At 40.4% G+C, this 24,032-nt stretch overlaps 1 protein-coding gene across 1 annotated transcript in view; it reads left to right on the forward strand.

Annotated features, from left to right (window-relative positions):
• Nucleotides 1-845: 845 nt before the first annotated feature.
• CCDC91 (coiled-coil domain containing 91) overlaps nt 846-24,032 on the forward strand; it is a 325,679-nt gene continuing 302,492 nt past the window's right edge. Inside the window, exon 1 of the mRNA XM_065420717.1 lies at nt 846-919. The gene's annotated coding sequence lies outside the window, so the exon portion shown is untranslated. The remainder of the gene's footprint in view (nt 920-24,032) is intronic.

The raw sequence follows: 24,032 nt of genomic DNA on the forward strand, positions 1-24,032 counted from the left end.
GTGTGGGTTGGTTGGGTCCCTGACCCCTTTTCTGCAACTGCCTACAGGCTTCCTGCCAAGAGTGCTGCTTGATGGAGCTCAAGAGAGGCAGAAATATTGACAACTTTAGCTGCTACCTGAAGCCCCAGCCCTAGTTGTATCCACAGCCAGTGGCCCCCTGCACCTCAAGAGAAGTTTGGTGCATCATTGCTGCCCCCCTCCCCATTTCACTGTATTCACACCGGCATGACAGATGTTCCCAGGTACCCGATACAATTGTCCTGTGTCCCATCCCCCTCCGCCCCCCGTCAGCCCCCCCCCCCCCGCTGACAAGCGCATCGCGGGCTGGGGAGGGACGTGACAGGGGTGTTCGTCCGTCATCTCCCGAGTCACGTGCTTTAGCTGGGCCCGCAGCGCTGCCCGGCAGGGAGGCGACGTGTCCCGCGCTACCCCGGCTGCGGGGGGCCCCAGGTGACACGAGCCTCACCCCACCGGCCTCGGAGGCGCCCAGGCGTCGACTGAACCCCGCCTTAGCGGGCCCCGCAGGCAGCGGCTGCCCGTCATCAGCAGACCGCGGCTGGGGAAACGGGGGGGAGGGGCTGTCCGCGCGCCCCAGGTACAGCCCGCCGCTTCCCTGGGCCCGCCAGCTCCAACCGGCTCAGAAGGCGCGCGGGACCGGGAGCCGCACTCGCAACCCCACGTGACCGGCAGGAGGCGGAGCAGCATGAAAGCCACATCCGGGTGAGACGCTGCTCTCCCGGTGCGTGACTAAGGGTGAGAGCGGCTCGCCCCCGTGAGAGGGAGGGAAGGTGGGCGCCGCAGCAGTAGCGTTACCTGCGGTGGCTGTGCGGAGTAGTGACGTACACACGCAGATACGTACGCCCGGCCCAGGACAGGGGGAGGGGGCGGGGCAACTGGATTGAACCACCCTCGGCGACAGGTAATAGAACGTTCGGAACGTTCTAAACACCAACGGTTTCAGCGGCCCCGGAGGTGGGGGACGGTTGTTTCTTAGGCGGACGGTTGGGCGGGGGTGAGGCCAGACTCTGCGTCTTGGCTGGGAACCTGTTGGCCCCCTGGGTTGGCTCTGATGAGTTCAGGTTGCCAGGCGCTTCACTGGGAGAGTCTAACAGCTCCCTGAACAGCCTGGCTGAGCCTGAAGGGGGTGTGAGGTACCCCAACTCCCTGGCCCCCTCCCTCTCCCACACCCGGGGCAGGGGTTGGGGAGACAGCTGCAGGGCAAGAGCCTAGCTGCTGTTGCAGGTGATGACCTCATAAGGGCTGGCCTTCTGTTCCTGTCCATTTCTATGACAGGATGCTGCACTCCTCACCTACTAGTGCTGCCAACGACCCCACGCCAGGGCATGCACGCCCCTGGTTCTCACAGACCACATGGAGGAAGGGAGGTTACCCAATGAGGTTGACAGTATTTCACTGGAACTGCAAAATCCTTCATCCCCTGTGCCTTAAAATTAATATTCCTCAGTGTGGCTGAGTGGTTACAGTGTTAGTCTGGGAGTCGGGAGACCTGGGTTTAATTTCCTGCTCTGCCACAGTCTTTCCTGTGTGACCCGGTATGAGTCCCTTTGTCTTTCCGTGCCTGTGTTCCCTCTCTGTAAAGTGGGGATAATTGTATGTACTTCACAGACGTATTGCGAGGATACATGTTAAAGGCTGTGAGGTGCTCAGATACTGTGGTAATGGGCCCTTCTTCCTCCCCACTCAGATTACTGATGGCTGGCAATGTGTCTGTTTCCTTGAAATATTATTTCAGTGGCCTAGAGGCATCAGTTTCCCTATTGGTGGAACGGGTGGGGCTAAATGAGTGAAAAATCTACTTTGGCAAATAGGGAACTTCCCTGCCACATGGTGAGTAGGATGGGAGGTGCTAAAGCCATCAATTTATGAAGACTTTGTGTGTGTTAAAGAAGTAGATTTCTAGAGCGTAAGGTAGAGAACCATAACTTGCCAAGGTGTCTGCTGACAGATGTTTATAATACCCCAGTCCATAGCAGCAAAGTGCAGCTAACAAGATCCTGGTCAGTTTTGCTCCTGTTCACAATAGCAGTGAAACTGCCAGTGATCATGTCGATTTCACTTTGTTGCTAGTTAGCACTGCTACCAGTAGCAGAGAGCTTCCCTAAAGATTGCAAGCAGTGGCAAACGGGGCCTATGGGAGTGGCAGAATAATCAGGAGGTTCTGGTTGAGGAAGATGAAGTCAATTCTATGTAATGCTTCAGCTGACCAGTATTTTCACTTCTGAGTGTTGGCTTCCTAATGAAGTGAATCTCAACAGACTGGTGATGATTTTTGGTCCCTAAAGGCAGAATTTGCCAGTCCTTTACTTACATTTACGTATCAATGTCTGACCTTAACTGCTGCCCTTGGAATTTCCCTCTCACTTCTATTTTACTCTGGCCGTGGCTACACTCGAAACTCCAAAGCGCTGCCGCAGGAGCGCTCCCGCAGCAGTGCTTTGAAGTGCGAGTGTGGTCGTGCGCCAGCGCTCTCCCAGCGCTGCAGGTACTCCACCTCCACGAGAGGATTAGCTTACAGCCCTGGGAGCACGGCTTACACTGGCGCTTTACAGCGCTGTAACTTGCTGCGCTCAGAGGGGTGTTTTTTCACACCCCTGAGCGAGAAAGTTGCAGCGCTGTAAAGCGGCAGTGTAGCCACAGCCTCTGTCTTCAGTCATGGCTCGTCTCTGTGGACTACTTTGCTTGCCTTGTGGGTATTCTTTACAGTGTCTCTGTCATCCAGTCCGGTCCAGATTAATAATATATTGTTTGGCAATTTGCCTCAATGCTTCAGTGTGGTTTTGGTCGGCACCCATATTTCAGTGCTTTTGTGCCCAGTTTTCAGCACTTCAGTTCTTGTCTTTGTGCTTCAGCGCCTATTTTTGAGCACTTTGGTGCCTGTCTCCATGGTTATTTCAGAGTATTTTGATGCCAGTTTTTCCCCAGATGTTTTGCACTCAGGTCCTTGTATTGTTGATGTTTCCATTGTTGGCTTCATCACATCCGTGCCTGTGGGTAAGTACTTAAACACCAGTTGGCACAAGTGGCTTTGGTATTTGGTTGCATTGCTTTTACTAAACGGTTTCCTCAACCATTAAGGCAGAAAGAAGACTATTTAGCAGGTTCAAAGGATATCTGAATGGTAGAACCAGATCAGTAGTGAATGAGTATGACTGCTGTGTTGCACGTACAGTCTAACCAGCAAGTACAGAGGTGTTCAGTGTGCAAGCATCTGCCTCTTTGGTAATGAGGAGACATGGGGAACATCTTCTTTTCAAGGCATCGTAGGGAAACTCCCCAAAGTCTGGCACAAAATCATCTTAGACTGCTTCAAAAGGGAAGCTGCTGAGTACAGTGTGTGTGTACCCTCTGCATCAACACAAACCTAGCTTCCTCCTGATATGTTCTTGGGAGTAAAAAAGCCCTGTGCTGTTACTCTTATATGCCAGAATTTTGAGACTTCAGGTCTCAGTGTTGAAATCTTTGATGCTGAGTTCTCATGTACCTCATGAGGTGGATCCTTGACACAAGAGATTTAGGTAGGGGGTATTGAAAGAGAACCCACTACTTTCTTCTGACACATTGCAATCTTATCCCTGTAATCCAGTCAGTTCCACTTCTGGAATTCCTGCTGATGCATATTCTCAGCTTGGGGCTAAAAACTGATTCATGATATTACTATATGCTAGGAGGCTGACATTTTTCCAATAACAGCTTTGAGGCATTCCTCTTATCCGCCACTTGTCTGGAGCGCTCAGAGCAGTTTGAATCCTTTTTGTATGAAAGTTGATACCTGCTCCCTTGAAGTTTCCTCCTTGGCACATAAAGCTCTGGCTTTGATGCCAGCCCCTTTGTGCCTCTTATGTAGGAATTCCGGCACAATGACTGCTAGAACTTCATGAAGCCTTTGTGATGTTCCAGGTCCTTCCATTGAGTAGACAATTTCAGATGCTTGTGTGGTGTAAGTTGAGGTTCAGGAGGAAAATGTAATTAGATGGAGTCATAAGTGCCAGAGGATTGCATTGATGCTACATGTAAACCAAGGCAGAGAAGCAACTGGATAACAATCTGCCGGGCATGATCCAGCATTCTCCCAACTTTTACAGAAGCTGCTAAGACATCTAAGTTTGGTGTGTCTGAGGAGTTTGTTGATTCCCACAGGCTTTGTGAAAGTCATCTACCAGAAGGACTTAAAACAGCAACTGGAAAAAGTTTGTGGTGTGGTGCAGACAAACCCCCATCAACCTCCAAACTTATATTGCATACAAATTTCTTGACACATTCTTCAACCGAGTCTATCCAAATTTATTTGACAGCTATTTCAGCCTATTGTGCACTGGTAGATAAGTGTTTCTGTAGACTTTTATTGTCAGATTCTTCATGCAGGGCTTGATCCTTTTTCAAATACCTATATTAAAAAGCTCTTTCTGTCATTGAGTATTAATGTGGTGCTGATGAAACTCCTTTTGAACTTGTTTCTTACATGAAGAGTCTTATTCCTGGTGCGTGAGAATGAGCTTAATCCACTTTGTCATACATTTGTTTCTTTTAGAATAGCTAAATTTATGGATGTTTTGTATTTGCTTGCCTCTTTCAGGCATCGTGCATAACATCTAGAATTGTGGAGGAAGTATCTTCTCCCTCCACTGTGTTTGCAAAATAAATACAGAAAAGCTTATTGGCATTGGCCGTATTGTTTCTGCTTCTTGGAGTTTTATTTTCATTTGGTTTTTCTCTTGGACATCACTCGAGCCATGCACCTGATCCCCAGAATTGAGAATCTTTGAGGGATGTTATTTTTATCTTCTCTTAAGATATCATTCCAATAGGCTTTCTGTTCACCTGCTCACTACCCTCAGAGTTTGGGAGTAATCACTCTAGAAAATGATGCTTTTGTGGTTTTTCTTGAAGCAATAGTTTTTGTTTTGTTTTGTTTCCAATGTTTTGTTTTAATTTAGTGGCTTATTTAGGGAGACTGTGCCTCCAGCTCAGTAAGAAACTGACTTGGAAGAGAAATGGTTAAACTCGGAGAGTTGCATGGGCAGGAGAGCCATCAGAAGTTGGGTGCTGGCTTAGATTCCATCCTGCTACTGCTTGCCTTATGGACCAAAAGTTGTTAAGACCTTGAGGAGTTCTGCATATCTCATCCTAGGGAATTAAGATTTAGGAGTGTGAATCTCATTGGAATGGTATCTTCAGAGAAGCCGACTTAAATATCTATAACTTTCCCTTCCAGCAACCAGAGCAGTCATTTTGAATTTTGGCTTCATAATTTATTACGTCTACTTGCTAGAAGCTTATTAAACAGATGAAGTTCCTAGGCAATGTTTAGGGAAAGCCCTCTGGTAGAATTTCTAGCACTCTACAGTTTCCCAGCAGTTGTGGGAGCTGCTTACCAGGACCTTGCTTGTAGGTCTGACAGTAATCTTTCATATTGGCCTCAGGTTAGTGAGTGTCATTTAGTAAATTTTTCAAGCCATGGAAACAGGGTTAATAATAATGACTTATGGAACTGATGAGCCCTAATATTAATAAATCTCTTTGGGAGTGGTATATAGAAGTGAGAAGTATTATTTAGATTACTATTGTTATCTGTTTCTTTGAGATGGACTTTCAGATCATCATAATGGCACTATATATGCTAAGTGATATAAGTTGCAACTTAATTCTAAAAGTCAGGCTGACATTCCCTCAGAAAAAAGTCAAGCTAAGCTTAAGAGAATATTTTTGTTCTTAGTCTATGAAAGTGATTAAAACGTTGAGGAAAATCAGCACAGGAAGGATAACAATCTTTCTTTCCCCCAGATGATTCAGTTGTCTCTAGGTTATTGACGGAGACAGCCTGGAAAAAGTGGCTAATAGCTGTTAATTTCTTGACAGTACAAATATAGCTAACAGAAAACACATTGTAGATATGCATTTTCAGGTTTTATGTGATTTTTTTTTTAAAGTATGAAAATCTTTTTTGTTTTAATCTGAGGTATCTTCAAGCATACCCACATTATTGTGACAATTGGGAATCTAAAATCCAAAATCTTATGACAGTCATGCAAAACTAACTTTCCACTGATACTATACAATCTTTGATTTCTCAGTCTAGAAGGATTAAAAATCTGACTTTGAGGTCCTAAATAAAATCCAGAGGTTGTAAAACTATTGTTATAGAATGCTGATGATGTGTTTAGTGCTGAACAAGGAGACAAGGTTTGAGACCTTTTAGTCCACTAGTTCTCAACCAGGAGTACACTTACCCCTGGGGGTACTCGGAGGTCTTCCAGGGGATACAACAACTCATCTAGATATTTGCCTGGTTTTACAGCAAGCTACATAAAAAGCACTAACACAGTCAGTACAAATTAAAATTTCCTACAGACAATTACTTGTTTACGGGGTGGATTTGATTTAAATCATGATTTAGATCACTAGTCAGGAAGACTCAATTTAATCATGGATTTCTATATAAAAGTGCATTCTTGTTGGTTGTTATAACCTTAATACATATTCCTCACAACTCAGAGATGTAGGTTTCATTTTTAGAAGACACACACTATACATTTTTAAAGTGATTTATTTTGAAAACTTTTCAGATTAGTTTTACAGCTATATCAGAAAATGAATGATTGTTTGGTTATTTCATTTACCAAAGGTAATTGAAGCAGATAGTTCACCTGCCAATGACTTCATAAATATCACCAATTCAACAGGTTAATCATTAATATTTGGAGGATTTTCTTGCCATGCTGTATTAAGAGAACATTGGGGGAGGGATAGCTCAGTGGTTTGAGCATTGGCCTACTAAACCCAGGATTGTGAGTTCAATCCTTGAGGGGGCCACTTAGGGATCGGGGCAAAAATCAGTACTCGGTCCTGCTAGTGAAGGCAGGGGCTGGACTCGATGATCTTTCAGGGTCCCTTCCAGTTCTATGAGATAGGTATATCTCCATATATTTATTTATTTATTTAACATCACCAGACAGACATTTAAAATTGTTTTATTTAATTAAAACAACAACATTATGTATTCTGGATATTTTTCTTCAACAGCAAACATAATATTTTAACAAAACAAGCATATGAATTTTTGAATTTAAACATTCAAGTTTTTTTTAATCGTGTTTTTATTAAAATTGTTTATAATGAAATATTAAAAAACAACAACAAAAATTAAATCGACTATGTCAGCCAGGTCAACATGAGAAACTTTAAAATATTGGCTTCTGCAGTTAACTCAGTCGTCTTCACCTTAATTTTTCTGTTTGTTCATAATCTGGAAAAGAAAAACAAGCTTTCCTGCTTTTTCAGGACCCAAATGATTTCTCAATTTGGAATGAATTAGTCCAAAGGAAGAAAATATTCTTTCTACACTGGCAGAAGAAGCTACTACTGTTAAAAGTCAGATTATCACTTCAACAGTCTCTGAATCCAAGTGCTTAAGTGACTTCCACCAGTGTACTGGTCTCACTTTCTTTAAAACATCATCAACAAACATATATTTCTGGAATGGTTCTTATTCCCAAACTGGGTCTCTTTTACGGCCTGCTGCCATTATAGGTTTTCCCTTCTAGTGAGAGAATGGTTTGGTAGATCTCAAATCAAGGAAGGCTCCACTCAGAGAGACCTCAAGACTTCTGGAATATGCTGCTCAAACAGTTTTACTTTTGATTCTACTGCCTGTCCCTTCCTTCTCACATTTATCTCCAGACTTCTTCTCCTTGTCCAGATCTGTTCTGCCCCCAACAATCTTCTATTCATTGAACTTTTTGAAACTTTGCACTTTTAGAGAGAGGTAAGGGATTGACTCTGTGTACACAAATCTGCAGAAGGACAATAGGGTTGAGGTCTGTTATTTTCCACCTCTCTATATTATTTATTTATTTACTAAAAAAAAATTTTTTTGCTGTTAACAAGCATGTTATCTCTGGAGACACAAATACACAGTTTAAGAACTGCAAAAGTAAGCATCTCTGGTGGTATCTTCTAGACTGAGCCCTGAGTCCCATTGGGTAGTTAGAAAGATTAACCTAAATAATCTGTACAGAAGCCCCTGGAGCCCTATAAGATTGGGTCCCTAATCCATGAACTATTGGAACTCATTTACAAAACTTTTCTTAAACAGTACGTGAATATATGGTCTCTGTAGAAATAGAATTTATAATCCCTATTCCATGATGAGATATCTTTGAGCTATAATGTATCTTAATTAAAACTTTTTCCCTCAAAAAGAATTTTATCAAAAAAATCTCATTTAAATAAAAAAATTGGGATTTTTTTTGTTTTTATTTTTTTAAAATAATTGATTTTTATCCATCCTGTTGTTTATACTGCTCTATATACTGGAATGTAAGTACAATATTAATATTCCCATTGTTTTGTTTTATAATTGTATGGTAAAAATGAAAAAGTAAGCAATTTTTCAGTAATAGTGACACTTTTGGTAGTTTTATAAGCATTTTGTAAGCAAGTAGCTTTTAAGTGAGGTGAAACTTAGTACACAAGACAAATCGGACTCCTGAAAATAGTCTGGAAAGGTTGAGGCTACAACAATGACTCTATCTGTGTAAAGCGACTTTTCCAAGGATATGTGGCTTGATGACCCTTAAATTCCTAATAATGTAGTGTGATTTTAGGGCTAATCCATTCAGACTTTCAGGTGTAGTCAAATATAAGACAACTCATTCATGTTGCAGCCCACATCTTAATAGAGAACTTGTCGCCAAGATCACTACCTTTCTGAATTGCAATTCCATAATGTCACTGTGGCAAATATATCAGCTGCTTATACATGAAAGTAATATTAGGAAATTATTTTTAGGTGTCTTTAGTGCAATGTTGTGTTGTCCTTTATGAGAGAGTTAATCACACTGTCTACTCTTGCTCTTAATTTTGTTTCTTTCTGTCCCAAAATCTATTTTCTCTTTCCTTTTGTCCCCTGCCCATTCCTTCTGCCACCTGGATTTCTCTTCTCCCTCTGCATCCTTCTTTGTTGCTCAGGTCCCTTCTGTGAGCATGCCTGGTTGCCTTGTTTCTTTTTCCCATGGCCCATGGATATTCTTTTACCACTAGCTGGCATTTCCAGTTCCACAGGTGGCAATGGCTGCTATGATGGCTTCTGTTTCCTCTTTTTCCTTTTATACAACAGTAGCCCCAGTAGAAATGGAGAAGAGCCAGCATCATGTTATCAGCCAGCAAACTGCAGACCCTTAGTGGTCCATAGACCACAGTTTAGAAAAAAGGCAACAATATTAACAGTTTTATTCTCTTCATTGGAAACAAAGCATGTGTGCATATTGAGATGGGAAAGGATGCCCTAAAAGCAAACTCTTAGTTAGGAAAAGGATCGGGTCAGAAAAATACTAATTTTGAGAGCTGTGACATGTTATTGGGACCATTGCCTGTGCTTCCATTAGGTGTCAGTGGATTTATGTAGGGACTTTTCTTAATGTGTTGGGTGTGTTCATTTTGGAAAGCTGGCCCTCTGCGACATTGCAATAGGGAACATCTGTTTGAACATATTTACCCGAAGTATTTTACACTGATGCTTCATATCTCTCAAGACCCACTTTTGTCAAGATGCCTACAGGAAGTTACCCAACTAATTTTGGCTAGGGTGAGAGTCTCTTAAGGATTATTTATTTTCCTTATTTTTTAAAAAGTATGTGTGATTGTATGTTTTATTCCTCTCTTTCACTCTTTTGTATATTGCTTGGTTTCTTAGATTATGAACTTTTCAGGTTAGATTGTGTGGATGGCACTTAATTCAAGGTGGATACTACTGGAATAATGATGATTAGGTCACCAGGACTGAAGATAGCACTGTTGAGTTTATAGCTTCAACACTATTCCACATTAAGCCCCCCAAAACACTTATGGGCATGGTGAAGTGTAACCAAGTAATTCCTTTGCCTTCAGTTAAGCATGTCCATAAGTATTTGTAGGTTCTGGACCAAAACCTTTTTTTTTTTTTTTGGGGGGGGGGGTGGGGAAGGGGAGGGTTTCCACATGGCAGTTTCTTCTGTCTGTTGCTTTCTGTACTGGCTTAGCTTAGTTTTTTGTCACCATTAAATGGCATTTACTGGTCTAGTCCTTTAAAATGCCCAAGTCCCTTTGAAATCGAGTCACCTTGGTTATATGTTCAATTTTTTGTATTTGATACCATTGTCTTTGTACTCTGATTAGAAAGCAATATATTCCAGAAAGCATTTATTCAGCTCTTCTAGTATGTACTAGACAAGTCATAACAAGCTGTTCTCTCAGTAACGTAGGTAAAAGGAGAATATTTAAATTTTCTGTCCTCCTCTATGCTTTCATGTATAGATAGATGTATGGAAAGTAATGCAATCAAACCTTCAGACAGTTAGGATATTTCATTTTGCTTTGTGGTCTCATTAACTCAACAGTATAAATTTTATGAAATAACAGACACCGGGTTTATAAATTTTTAAGATTGTCTGTAGTTAAATAGCTTTTAAGAAGTTTCGATCCTGCCTTTTACACAGTACTGTGTTACTCACATACTGACATGTACTGCTGTTCACTCTTGACGCTTGTCATCATTGCATTGTTAGCTCAAGCTATAAACTTGAGTTTTACTATTAACCTGACTCCTGTCCCCACACACATTGCTAGCTCAAATTAAGTGGCATTGTAAACTTGAACTAGGTAAAGGGGGTATGAAGTGCTGCTGATGCTGGAGCTAATAATGCAGTGGGGATATAGCAGCTCAAGTTGTGACTAAATCTCAGTAATTAACTGATTTTTCAGTTTGGTGGCCTAACTGAAAAATCAAAACGTTCAGTTTTAAGATGGAACCAGAACAGAAACTTGTCAGATTTCTCATTGAAACAAAAGTTGAAAAATTTGTTTGGGGTTGAACAAAATGTTTTGGGTGGTTAAATGGGTTTTTTTTTCTTCTTCTTTTTTCTTTTTTTTAAGAAAAGTAAGGGAATTCCAAAATGAAACTTCTTTCCAAAACAAAAACATTAAAAATGAACCAGTTTGACATTCAATTTTTTTATTTGATGGAAACAATTTGCCAAAATCGACCTGAATTTGCAAATTGTTTGGTCGTGCAGAATCTGCGTTTTTTCCGTGAAAAAACTATTTGCACTAAAAAATTCACCCTATTCTAGTTACAGCTCCCTATTGGCTGCTAATCCAATCACTCTGTGCTTCTAATTCAATCATTCTGTGTAGCTCCAATGTTGTTTCACAATGTGGTTACTCTCACTTGAGCTAAGCTCCAGTGTACTAACTTGAGGTAACTGTTGCAGTGAAGGTAAGTCCTTAGACATAAGTTTTCCATTTGTTGTATTAGGACTAATGCTTTTGTTACAGAGACTTCCTGCTCAGTAGAAGTCCAATTCTTTCACTAGCGTTAGAGCACATATGGTCCTTAGGAATTTTTTTGTTTCCTATGATGCTGTTATTACCAGCATGTAAATGAAAGCTAATCTTAAAATTTTAGTTGGTGGTCTCAGAATCAGAAGCAGTCACTGTTGAATGATTAACCATATTATAAGATGAACAGCTGGATAAAATGTGAATGCAAATAGCTCTGTTGTTTGATTCAATGTCACTCTAGTAAAATTACCAAAAATTTATAAATATGCCAAGTATGAAATATGAAAACAAAAAAGCAGCCCTCAATCAAAATAAAATAGATGAATCCTTAGATTTAAAACAAAACAGACAAATCCACACTGATATTGTCAAAGGTATTGTTGACTCTAATCTGATACTCTTAAATGTGGATCCTGCAAACACTTCTGCATTTGTTTAAACTTGTTATCATGAGTGGTCTCATTGAAGCCAGTGGGACAGCTCATGGTAGTAAAGTGAAACATGCATACAAGTTTGTGTAGGATTCAGGCCTACTCTAAGAACATTGCCTTTAAAAAGATCAGGAAGTTGAGACAGCAGCTGCGGCCAGCTCTTTCTGTCCTGAGTCCTGTTGTGTCTCCCCCCTGCTCTATATGGAGAAGGGGTAAGCGGGGGGTGGGGGCAGGAGTAGGGGAGAGGGGGACACCCTGACTTTAGCCCCCTTCTTCGCCCCCCCCGCACAGCAAGCAGGAGGCTCCCGGGAGCAGCTCCAAGGCAGAAGGTAGGAGCAGCACATGGCAGTGGGGGGAGAGACAGCTGAACTGCTGGCAATTGGTAGTCTGCTGGGCAGCTGCTGCACAGGGAACTTAGGGGGGCTGCCGGTCCACCCTGGTTCCAAGCCCCCACCAGCTAGCTGCAACGGGCTGCTCTTTCTGCAAGCAGTGGACAAAGCAGGCGGCTGCCAAACAATGTTATAAGGGAGCATTGCGCAACTTTAAATGAGCATGTTCCCTAATTGATCAACAACATAACAACGAAACAACGTTAACAGGACGACTTTAAGTGAGGAGTTACTGTAGTCTTGTAAATATGGAATCATAGAAATGGTAGTGCTGGATGGGCTTCAAGAAGTCAAGTCCAGTCTGTTGTGCTGTGACAGGACCAAGTAAACATTCCTGACAGGTGTTTGTCCAGCGTGTTTTTAAAAGTTTCCAATGATGGCGACTTCACAGCCTGCCTTGAAAGCCAGAGCTTAACTACCCTTATACACCGCTACCTCGATATAACGCCACCCGATATAACACGAATTCGGCTATAACGCGGTAAAGCAGTGCTCCGGGGGGGCGGGGCTGCGCACTCCGGTGGATCAAAGTAAGTTCAATATAACGCGGTTTCACCTATAACACGGTAAGATTTTTTGGCTCCCAAGGACAGCGTTATATTGAGGTAGAGGTGTAGTTAGACAATTTTTCCTGATATCTAACCTAAATCTTCTTTACTGCAGATTAAACCCAATTACTTCTTGTCCTACCTTCAGTGGACCTGGAGAACAATTGATCACCGTCCTTTTTATAACAACCCTTAACATATTGGAAGACTTATCAGTCCCCTCTGTCTTCTTTACTCAAAATTAAACAGGACCTGTTTTTTTTTAACCTTTCTTTAAAGGTCAAGTTTTCTAAATCTTTTATCATTTTTGTGGCTCTACTTAGGACTCCTACCCATTTGTTCACATCCTTTCTAAATTGTGGTGCCCAGAATTGTACACAGTACTCCAGTTGAGGCCTCACCAGTTGTCCTTGTGCATCAATGGGTCATAGCTGAGAATGCTAGATTCAGGACAAACTGCTGAGAAATAGGGCAGACTCACTGGTGGTTATTCTATCATAAGATTATACCAAGCCAGTAACAAAAGTAAACTTCTGTTTCACCAAACTGGTTAACAAGAAGTCGGAAAAGCAGTCTCCTTAGGCATCCCAGCCCTTATCTCAGCATCCAGACACTGGACCTTCTAATCTCAAGAGATCAGCCATTTAGCCAGGTCAATATATAACTCAGACCTTACCCAATAATCATGCTGCTGCCAATCCTTTAGTAACTAAAATGTAAAGGTTTATTAATAAAATAAAGGAAGAAGAGAGTTAAAAATGGTTAATAGATCATATACATACAATAATGGCAGTGTTCTTATATCAGGTTTGTAGTAGTGAAGTTATAGAGACTGCTGGCTTGTAAAGTCTTTGGTAACTTCCAAAAGATTGGAAGGTCCTCAGTCCATAGTCCAGTATGCTCCTTTTAGTTGTAAATCCACAATCCAGAGAATCAGAGGAGGAAAAAGGCAAAATGTAGTTATTCTAGGGGTCTTTTATGCCCTTTGCCATGTGCCTGGACATTTTTTGTTTCAAATAAACCTCACAGTCCAGTCTGAAAAGTTACAAGCACAAGATGGAGTCCAGGGTCACATGAGCATATCACATGTCCTTACATGGCTTGATGCCTCACAGGGAGTAGCCATTGTCCCCTGGGAGGCTGAGGCATCAGCAGGAAGAGATAATGGGGGGTGGGTGGGGGGAAATGACTTCTCAAGCTCGAAAAGTCCATTCACAATGTGCTGGCTAGACTGGATGTAAACTACCTTGTGGCTGTTGAACAAACAATGGTGATATAGGTATATAGGCCATTTTTATAATTTCAGTCACAAAAATGATTCCTGCATATAAACAGGACAATCTCTTATTTAGGAAATCACAACTTTTCCATTGACACCTTACATTACATACTTTATACCAGATTTGTTGCAATTGTCTAACAGTGCAATATTATTGATATAAATGGTCATATTTCAATCATACAGCATTAACCAGTGCCGAGTAGAGCAGGACAACTATCTCCTGTGTCTTACATACTACACTCCTTTTGTTAACTCCAGAGTCATATTAGCCTTTCTTTGCATCTGCATCACATTGATCACTCATACTAAGTTTGTGGTCCACTATAACGCAGAGATCCTTTTTAGCAGTACTACCACCTAGCCAGTGATTTCTCATTTTGTAGTTTTGCATAGGATTCCTTCCTAAGCAAAGTGTACTTTGCATTTGTCTTTATTGAAGTTCATCTTGTTGAATTCACACCAATTCTCCAATTTGCCATTGTTATTTTGAATTTTAAACCTGTCCTCCAAAGTGCTTGCGACCCCTCTCAGCTTGGTGTCATCTGCAGATTTTATAAGCATACTCTCTACTCCATTATCCAAGTCGTCAATGAAAATATTGAATAGTATCAGACCCAGAATTAATCCTGCAGGGTCCCATTAAATATATTTCTCCCAATTTGACAGCAAACCATTGATAGTTACTGTTTGAGTATGGTCTTTCAACCAGTTGTGCACCCACCTTATAATAATTTCATCTAGATCACACTTCCCTAGTTTGCTTATGAAAGTGTAATGCAGAACTGTGTCAAAAGCCTTACTAAAACCAAGGTATATCACATCTACTACTTCCCCACCCCCCCATCCACTAGGTCAGTAATTCTATCAAAGAAGGAAATTAAGTTGGTTTGACATGACTTATTCTTGACAAATTCATACTGACTATGCGTTATAACTGTGTTTTCCTCCAGATGCTTACAAACTGATTGTTTAATAATTTTCTCCAGTATCTTTTCAAGTATTGAAGTTAGGCTGACTGGTCTATAATTTCCCAGGTCTGTCTTGTTTCCCTTTTTAAAGATAGGTACTATGTTTTCCCTTCTCCTGTCTTCTGGGACCTCTCCTATCCTCCAGGTGTTCTGAGATAATTTCTAATGGTTCTGAGGTTGCTTCAGCTAGCTCTTTAAGTACCCTAGGATGAATTTCATCGGGCCCTGTTGTCTTGAATACATCTAATTTACCTAAATATTCTTTAACTCATTCTTTTCCTTTTTGGCTTGCATTCCTTTCCCCGTTTGTCCATATTAATTGTGTTGAGTATCTGTCATAATTAACCCTTTTAGTGAAGACTGAAGCAACATAGGCATTAATCACCTCAGCTTTCTCGGTGTCATCAGTTTTAGCTCTCCTTCTCCGCTAAGTAGAGGACCTACACTTTCCTTCATCTCTTCATCTTGCTCCGAATGTATTTAAAGAATCTCTTCTTATTCCCTTTATGTCCCTTGCAAGGTGTAACTCATTTTGTGCCTTAGAATTTCTGATTTTGTCCCTACATACTTGTGCTGTTCTTTTGTACTCCTCCTTAACAGTTGTCCATGTTTCCACTTTTTATAGGATTCCTTTTTGATTTTCAGGTCATTTAAAAAGCTCCTGATGGGGCCATATTGGTTTCTTATTATTCTTCCTGTCTTGTCTTTGCATTGGAACAATTTGCATTTGTTCTTTTAATATTGTCTCCTGGAGGAACTGCCAGCAGTCGTGAACTCTTTTCCCTTAGATATATAACTGGATGTTTAAAATAAAAGGTAAGGCTGAAAGGTACAACTTAGTGGCCCTTTTTATATTTGAAAAATGAAAATGCCTTGTATAATTAATGAAAATTAAATGGACAATGTTCCCTTTTAATGTTATCTAAGTCTTTTTAGCTTTTCATTCTGTAATCTTCTATTAGAAACTAAAAATAGTGAGCATTGATATTTTTTTTCTTCCTCTTCATTCCCTTGTGTTTCTGGAGCTTTTATCCAGACAAAATTATAGATGGTTTTGTGGATTCTGCAAAGCCTCATGTATACTACCAGACTTCATAGACCTAATTCTCCACTGGTGTAGATCCACGGTTTGTCGCTATAGTGTGGATGACACTTAGGATTAAATGTCATGATGGTAAGAACATCAAGTCTTATCTATGCTACAGCTTCCAGTGTTACCACCACCAGTGGAGAACACTGATTATGAATTATACCTTTGGAAGTTGAGCAGAAGCTTGAAGATCAGCTGTATAATGGAGGGAGACATGAAATACGGACAATCTTATTTGGCTTGTGTATATACTGTATAAACAAAACAATTGTTGTTCTCCCTCCCTAATCTCTGTCTGTCTCAGACTGAGAGAACCTGGGACATTCTTTCCTTAAACTGCCTAGCCCATCATAGATGCTACCATAATCAAATTGTAAATCTGATAGAGGATGATCTGTCAAAGGCTAAAGAAGATAAAGTTCAACCCTTTGTTCCCTCAGATATGTTATCCAGACTTCCATCTTATCTAGGCAAAGGAAAAGCACCTGCAAAGAAGCTAGCCTACACTTCGGTATCTGTTTTCAAGAGTGCTCAGTATAAATAAGGACAGGATCCAACTTGCATTTACTTCAGTTGGAGGTGATTGGGACTTGAGACTGCAGTCTAGTACTCTCTTCGAACAGAAATCCAATGGTTCTAAACCTGCTAGTCTCTATGCACCTGGCAGGAGAGGAAAATTATGATCATGGACAGCCAGAAATAAGTGAATGGTTCCTGGCACAGAGGATAATGGATTAAAGCGGCTAAGTAGTTACAAAATATTGATCTGAGTTTATGCTTCTGAACAGCAAGCTGTTGGTGGTCTACGCAGGGAATTATGAAGAACTCTTTCTCCATGGGGGAGGGAAGCTCACTTGTGCCTTTCCAGCAAAATTTCTAAACAACCTAAGAGAGTTTGGTCCTAATAGCCATCTATTGGAGGAGGCTGATAAGGTTCTCAACTTTGCTAGTACTTTGCTAGCTGGTGGTGGCAGATTCTATCTGACTGAGATAGACACCTGATAACCCAGAACCAGGGCCCATATCTACATCACAATCTGGAGCAGTCTTCCTGTCAACATGAGAGAAATTTAAAAGTTTAGTGTGTTTTAGAAGTTGGCTGAAGTCTGTTTTGTCTCAAGGTTTGCTGTAGTGCCCATTACTAACTGTTTCACCATACTATTTAGAAGTCACTAAAAGAGCATATAAATTTGTTTGGTTTTAAATAGGCAAACTTGTGTGTGTGCGTGGATGTGATGTATAGATGCCATTGCTGAGTCAGGATTCAGGAAGCATTTGGTCCACTGTGGAGCCACTCCTCCATGGTTCTGTTGCAGAGGGCCTGTAGTATGGCTTATTTGTAGGTGTTTGAGCCAGAAGAACAGTAGATCATTAGAACATAAGAACAGTCATACTGGGTCAGACCAAAGGTCTATCTAGCCCAGTATCCTGTCTTCCGACAGTGGCCAATGCCAGGTACCCCAGAGAGAATGAACAGAAAAGGTAATCATCAAGTGATCCATTCCCTGTCACCCATTCTCAGTTTCTGGCAAACAGAGGCTAGGGATACCATCCCTGCCCATCCTGGCAAATAGCCATTGATGGACCTATCCTCCATGAACTTATCTAGTTCTTTTTTGTATCCTGTGATTCCCCATTGGCTGTGGGATTTTTGTGCAGTGCTTTGCCACAATTTAGTCTCTTGTAAAGAAAGTAAGTACAGTTTATTAAAGTCATTTTAGGGATAGGAAAATAACTGGTGAGGAATATGAGAATAACTAGGGAAAATACACCTCAAAACCCTGATTATAATGCTGATTTTGTTTTAAAATCTACCATTTGGTATAGTGAAGATGGTTTTTCTGTAAAAGACTTTTAATTATCTGAAAATCACATCTTTTTAACTAGTGTTTAGTTTATCACAGAATTGCGATATTAAAATATTTCTAGATATTACTGGGAAAAAGACACTTGGGGACTGATCCAAAGAATGGAAAAATACTCCCATTGATTTCAACGGGCTCCGAATCACTGTTGATTCTGAAGTAACTATGGCTAGTAAATAAGTACCACATAATGGTAGATGACAATAAACCCAGTTCTTATTTTTCCTTAGAATGTTTGAAAACAAAACAAAGAAATATATCATCACATTCTAGGAAACAATACAAAATTCCATATACTGTTATTGACACTTAGCCTCAGCATAATATTTTGAGGTGTTGAATTTTTCTCATGAAAGATATTACTAGTGATTGTTCCATTCAAAGGATGGATACATTGCTAGAACTGATTTCATTAATTTTAGAAAAGAAAATTAGAATAGTATTACCTGTGGATTTGTTTTAATATAGGTAAACTTTATATGGTAAATACTTAATTTCTCAGTTAAAATATCTGGTATTTACTGTAGGATACAGAATTGTGTGTGGTTTTTTTTTAAACTGATCAGGAACAGAGTCCTACAGTAAATTTCTTTGCTCTAGGTTTACTGTTACTGCAAAACTTTTTAACAACGCTTTCCTATGTTATAATTTTGGTTTTAGTACATGTGGTAGAGAGAAATAAACTGGAAATCCTGTCTCTGTGGGTTGGAATCTGGTGTAGTTTTTGAAGGAAAACAAAATATTTTAGCGTACACTTGCCAGTTAAGCTTTTAAATGGACTTTCCATAGGATGCAACTTCTAAAATGAAAATAATGCAGAGCTTCTAAAGCGGTTTCTGTGCTGATATACAGACCATGGTCTACTTGCATTTGGTTTTATAAGCTGCTGGTGGTAAAATGAGTATCCTGGCCCAAGATGACAAAAAAATAATAATCCAGTACATTAAAAAAACACAACAAAACAAAAAAAACCCAAACCCTAGCTTTTGGGCACTTCTGACAAGTTGGTGCAGAAAGCACTGAATTTTAGTCTCAGCTATTGGTTTCTGTGAAGTCTCATGCTTTGTCAAATGTATTGCCAATCTATTTACAGTTTTCTCAGATTTCTAACTGTTGCAGTGGAAACTTAAATTATTTTTCCTTTAGACAATATGTTACGCTACTTTGCAAGTATATTTTTGTTCTTTTTGGTTAAGATCAGGAATGTTACCCTGAATCAGAATTTAGAAGCACCTATGTAGATTTAATTACCATTAATTTGCAGTAAGGCTACTTAGTTAATATGGATATGTTTTCAAAAGGTGTAGGAGTATGTAAAGATCTTCATTTATAGGATATAATCACCTTAAGAATCACTTATGTTTTACCTACTTTCTATAAGTGACACCCAAGCTCCCACTCCTGCAAACACTTATAAATCAATTGATTTCAGTGTATTTTCAGGATCAAGATTTAAGATTACTGTTGGAGAAAAAAATATTTCTTTTGTGTTTTTTGGCTTTTTGACAGCACTTTGTGTGTATTCTTTGTCCCTGAATAGTTGCTTAGCCCCTGATCCTACAAAACCATGTAACTTTACTTATGTCAAAGTCTCATAAGATTCATTTGGGCTACTCACATAAGTAAAACTCCACGTATGCTTAAGTAACTGCAGGACTGGATCTTCACTTTCTGGTGTTGTTCATGTGAGTCTTTCAAATAGCAACAGGGGAAAGAGAGACTTTTTTAAATGGGTTAATATGATTGTAAAATTAAATAGGCAGGTGGGCAGATTCATAGGCAAGTGAAATAGCTGAATCTTCTTTAATTTTTTTAAATTACTAACTTTCAAGCTGACTGTTTCCATTTTAGATTTTAGAATATGTAGATCCCCTTTTGTTTTACTATCTTACAATAGCTATTCTGTAAGACCTGTTTATTGATTTTACTGTAATAAGTTTGTTTCCATGCTATAAACAAGCAGGTAAGTAAAGAAAATAATCTTTTCATAATTATCAACACTTACTAATGTCAGAATACGGAAAGTTCATGTAATGTACATGGTGAAATCTTGTACAAGTATGTTTTTATGATAAGATAAAGCTACTTAATTTCATTTAAAAAAAAAAAAAGAAAAAGGAAAAAAAAGAAATGCAGCTGAAAGATACCAGGTAGAGGGCACAAGAAAATGAAATGTTTTAATAGTTAAGAAGGGGTACAACATGTTCTACAGGCATAAAGATACTGCTATGCCGATATACTTTAAAATATTCTTGCGGTACTAAATCTAGGGAGGATTTAGAAGGTTAATTCAGACTGTTGCCTCCCTTTTGAGATTGGCAAAGAATTTGTGGATTGCAATTGTAGTTTTTGTCAGGAGGACATATTTTTATAATGTGAATACCTATTAGCGGAACTGAATGGACAGCACCAGCTTCATCTTCAGAAGCCTGAGTGGTCAAAAAATAGTAAGTATTTTGGTCACTACTGATCTACATGGGATATAAAACAGTGACCTAGAAATTAGGCATGGGACAAATTTTATGCTTTATCTCCTGAGCCATCCTTTTCTTAAAATAATTTAAAAAAAAGCAAGAAATCTACAAGATTGTTATAGAAGTAAAACTCATTTTTATATTAAAAGACCTTTATCGTGTAACAGCAATTCAACAGTCTACTTGACTTTTTCATAAACAGTAAGTATATTCATACCACAAAGTGAAATTACAGTTCCTGGTTTAAATTTCTTAGATAATTAATGGCAGTTTTTATTTTAAAAAGCTTGACAATATTTTTGATGTATGGAAGAATATTAGATCCTATGGAAGAATACACAAATCTATATTTAACCAGGTTAAACTGTAAATGATTATGAAACATCTGGAGTTAGTAAAACTGATGAAGGATAGAATGCTGGCATAACTTTATTGCAGTAGAGGTTACTGTGTAGCTCTTATTAATAGAGTCCTTGTTCCCTCATTAGGTTTGAGTTACAGAACCATAATAATAATTAATAGAGAGAAACCCAACAATGTGCATAGTTGAATTTAGCTTTAATCTTTTGGTAGACAGCTCCCATTCAGTACCCTGGTGACAGACATCCAGACTACAATATGAGCTGATCTTAAATGGGCTGGGCTTGAATTCCCTTTTCAAAAAGGGCAACATCTTAAAAAGAATTAACAGTTTGGGTATGGGGGAGAAGTGGTGTGTTTTTTGTTTTTTGTTTTGTTTGTTTTTTTAAATTTAGCAAGATGTTAATGACTTAGGTAATTTTTGCATGTATGGTAAATTGTGTAGTCAACAATATTTGTCCGTGGAAAGTAGTGGTTTGATTATGGAAACAGCTCATAGTATTACATATGATGATTGAAGGAAAGCAGTTGCGATCTGTTCAAAAAGTTAATAAAAAATCTGGTATTTTAGCAAATGAATGGATGTGTCAGTGTTGTCATTTTAAAAAATACATTTGTTAATTAAAGCCTCTACAGAAGAATCATGTATTTAATTTATATATGGTAATTGCATGCAACTGATTGTTATATGTAATGGCTTTTATTATTAGTATCAGGTGTAAATGAAGGGATATTAGTGCTTATTGTTGAAGAACTTAGGCTTTAATCTTGCAGTCTTTATTAAAGCAAAGCTTTCTTTGACTTCAATGGGAAGTTTGCCGAGTAAAGACTACAGAATTGCCCACAATTAACTTAGTGAGGATAGAAGATGTTGCTCTACTTGTAGTTATTCCCTGGACATTGAATGTTCTATCTATTTTTCACTGTTGCCAAGAGGGGATTACTTTCACTCTATAATTTTAGTGTAATTTCCAGTGGTTCTCTTTAAACAAAGTCTGGCTGTTTCAAAAGCTATACAACTCTGTTAAAGGGAATGACTTGTTAATTTACTTGTGAACTTCTGTGTTATTACATAACTCATATAAATAAACTTTTATATTACTGTTCACACATTTTTTCCTGTGTGTATATGAGGTTGGCTGCTGCCCCAAAATTCACCAGTGCCCACTGTGGGGGAATTCAATACAGCTCCTCTGGGATAAGGAGGCAGACGCAAACCTGAGAGAATATCTCAGTGGGGAGTAGGGCAGGTGCTTTACCTCGGCACTCACCCAGGCTAACCCCCTCTACCGACTCTGGGTGTGTTCCTTTCCCAAATTGGATTGTGCTGGATTTTGTCATGTTGAAGTTCATGATAGGCAATTGGCGACAGCATGGCTGGATCCTCCACAGTAGAGACATGCTGTGCTCCTTTTCCTCAGTGGTGACATTATGGCAGGTATATCAGCTGCATGGGTTTGTGTTCTGGGTCAGAGATGGGTACCTAAGACCAGTGGTCAGGTGGTGGCACAGATCCCTTCCTTTCCTTTCCACTGTTGGAGGCTGTTGCTGATGTTTCTGTGCTGAGGTTGACAAAAGCATCTAGGTTGGTTGGGGCATCCACATGAGCTATATCATTCTTAATGTCCTCATGTAGTCCCCACTGGAACTGGTAGAGCTGGGCCGCTTCATTCCACTTGATGCCAGAGACTAGTTTCTGAAAGTGAGCAGTGGTGGAGAAGGCCATTCCCTGCCCCTGCTGGAGTTGCTCAGGGCTGCCTCCATCAAGTGGGCATGGTGGGGGCCATTGAATATGGCGGAAAATGCCTGGAGGAAGGTATTCCAATCAGATAGATAGTGTTGGATTTCTCATTCAAGCGGGGAAGAAGTCCAATCCAACATGTTTCCTGTCAGGAGACTAATAACGAGTCCTACTTTTTCTTGATTGGTGGGATAGGACCGGGGACAGAACAGAAACAGCAGGAGACACTGGTTAAGAAACTCCCTGATTTTTGGTGGTCCTCATTAAAACATTCTGGGAGGGGGACTGGTGGCCATGGGTCTGGGTGTGTGGCTTCATGTGTGCCCGGAGCACAGTGTTGTCATCCCATAGCCGGGCCACTCGCGCTGGTTATCTTTGGCGTGCTATGCCAGTTGAGCCTGCAGTGCCACATTTTCAACATGGAGCTGTGTGGATTGTCTGTGCAGAGCTTAGTTCTCTGTTGTGAGCTGTGATGCTTGGGCTCGCAATGTAGGGAGTGCCTCATGGGACTGGTCAGCCCAGTAAGTACACTCTGGGGAATGCTGGTTAGGGAGTGGCCTGCTGTCTCCTTGCTCCCACAGGGTAGGCCTTCCCCTTGGGCTAGGGTTGTCCAGGCAAAATGTCAGAATACTGCAGAGTGCAGTTAGGACCAGTGATAAGAGCAGGGTCAACTTCCAGGCAGAGGTCGTCACCAAGAATCAGAGTCCTAGTCAGGTTTCAGGGTCGAGGTGAGGTCCAAATCGACATGAAGTCGAAGCCAGGAGCTCAAGAGAAGAAAGTAGGAATGACTGTGGCAGCTACAGAAGATCCATGATGTTGGCTGGATCCCTTCTGGAATGCCCTTTGCATTTATGTAGGGCAGGGAACCAATCAGGAGCCATGAAGCTACTGCCTGTTGAACCTTGCTGAGTGGCAGAGTGTGGAGGTTAGCTGTCTGGCAGCTCTGCAGGGCCCGGGTTTTAGACCTGCCGGGCCTTGCAATTGAGGGGTGTGTTGGCTAGAAATTCTTTCCGTCTCTAATGAAAGATATTTATAGTGATGGGATCTGCTGATACCCTGTCTTCTGGAATCTGGAAAGTGTTTGTTTCTTACTAAAGGCTTGGCAAGCCCCTATTAAATATATCAGTAGGGTTTTGCAATTGCAACCTCCTTCTCTGCTGAGGGCAGTAAAGGGATCCTCTTCTTTCCAACAAGGAGGCTCTGCAGACGCTGCTTCTCCCCTTCGCCCCCATATTCATCTGTCCACAAGATGGTGCTCTTGTGCCTGAAAAACCCAAGTGCAAGTTGACTCTGGACAGATGCGGGGAAGTACTAACAGTTTAAAGTGGAAGATCATCTTTCTCGTTCCAAATCCCCAAAAGTAGATTTTGCTGTTGCAGCCTGGACAAAGTCTGCTTCCATTCTTCTGGAAGTCAGCATTTGTTTTAAATAATGCCCTTTTCCAGAAAATTTAGGGAGTGGATTACTCTGATTTATGAGCTTTAGACCACAAACTTCAGTATGGCCACTTACAGCTTCAACGTTTCCACCTGAAGTCTGGATATTGG

The sequence above is a fragment of the Emys orbicularis genome, chromosome 1 (assembly GCF_028017835.1).
Source record: "Emys orbicularis isolate rEmyOrb1 chromosome 1, rEmyOrb1.hap1, whole genome shotgun sequence".
Classification (NCBI taxonomy): domain Eukaryota; kingdom Metazoa; phylum Chordata; order Testudines; family Emydidae; genus Emys; species Emys orbicularis.